The sequence below is a fragment of the Moschus berezovskii genome, chromosome X (assembly GCF_049115385.1).
Source record: "Moschus berezovskii isolate FMDL1 chromosome X, NW_MosBer_1.0, whole genome shotgun sequence".
NCBI lineage: Eukaryota > Metazoa > Chordata > Mammalia > Artiodactyla > Moschidae > Moschus > Moschus berezovskii.
Genome location: NC_142488.1, coordinates 15,102,795 through 15,104,124, shown reverse-complemented (window position 1 = coordinate 15,104,124; position 1,330 = coordinate 15,102,795). Strand labels below are relative to the sequence as shown.

The window sequence follows — 1,330 nt, the reverse complement described above, 5'->3', positions numbered from 1 at the left end:
CCATGAAGTGATGGGACCGGAAGCCATGATCTTTGTTTTCTGAATGTTGAGCTTTAAGCCAACTTTTTCACTCTCCTCTTTCACTTTCATCAAGAGGCTCTTTAGTTCTTCTTTACTTTCTGCCATAAAGGTGGTGTCATCTGCATATCTGAGGTTATTGATATTTCTCCTGGCAATCTTTTTTTTTTTTTCACAGTGCCAAAGTTTTAATAAAAGTAAGAATTATAGATCCATTTGATGTGGAAATCTGGAAAAGTTTTACATATATATCAATACTGGCTAAAGGGACTTCCCTGGGCGATTAGTGGCTAGGACCCTGCACTCTCACTGCCAAAGGCCTAGGTTTGATCACTGGTTGGGGGACAGAAGAAACCCATAAGCCACACAGTGCTGCCAAATTAAAAAATGTTTCCATAGGCTAGATTCCAGTGCTCCATCACTAGAAACCGTCCAAGATGCTCCTTTCCACTGTTTCCAACTAAAAATCACTTGTAATCGTCCCCCTACCATTTATGGTCTTGTATTAAGACACAAGATACATCCATCCTCATCAAAACCCTCCTATAGTTCTATATTCTCTAGGCTCCTGTGTACTCTGTATATGCCTGATAACCACCACCATTTTAGGATTTAACAACTGTATTCAGGACAAAGAGTTTTTTAGGCCATTTAACAAAAGCACAACAGGACAAATCCACACTTTTATTTATTTTCAAGAAGTTTATATCCTCGAAGGGTACAGCATCACACGGATTCTGTGTCCAATGGCCTTAGCAGGAAGGTTGCTTCGGAATTTGGCACGAACCATGCCACTGTTTCCATGAGCTCGAGTTATCTTTCCCCAGATTACTCTGGTTTTGTTAGGTTTTCCACCAGGAGTTACTGTGTTGTTCTTTGCTTTGTACACATAAGCACATCTCTTGCCCAGATAGAATTCAGTTTCATCTCGAGCATATACACCTTCAATTTTCAGGAGAGCAGTGTGTTCCCTTTGGTTCCATAGACCCCGTTTATAGCCAGCAAAAATGGCCTTGGACCACAGCCTTCCAGACATATTTGTCGTTTTAGAAGTCCCGTTCCCAGCAGGCCAGTGTCTCATCCGAGGGATATAGCTGAGCCTACCCCACTTATTTGCACCCAAAGTTCAGCTGCAGAACTCCACACACCTCCATACTCTCCTGGCAATCTTGATTCCAGCTTGTGCTTCCTCCACTCCAGCGTTTCTCATGATGTACTCTGCATAGAAGTTAAATAATCAGGGTGACAATATACAGCCTTGACGTATTCTTTTTCCTATTTGGAACCAATCTGTTGTTCCATGTCCACTTCT

General features: G+C 42.0%; 1 pseudogene; it reads right to left on the bottom strand.

Moving 5' to 3' along the window:
* Nucleotides 1-688: 688 nt before the first annotated feature.
* LOC129564403 (large ribosomal subunit protein eL33 pseudogene) lies at nt 689-1,106 on the bottom strand (annotated as a pseudogene).
* Nucleotides 1,107-1,330: the final 224 nt, after the last annotated feature.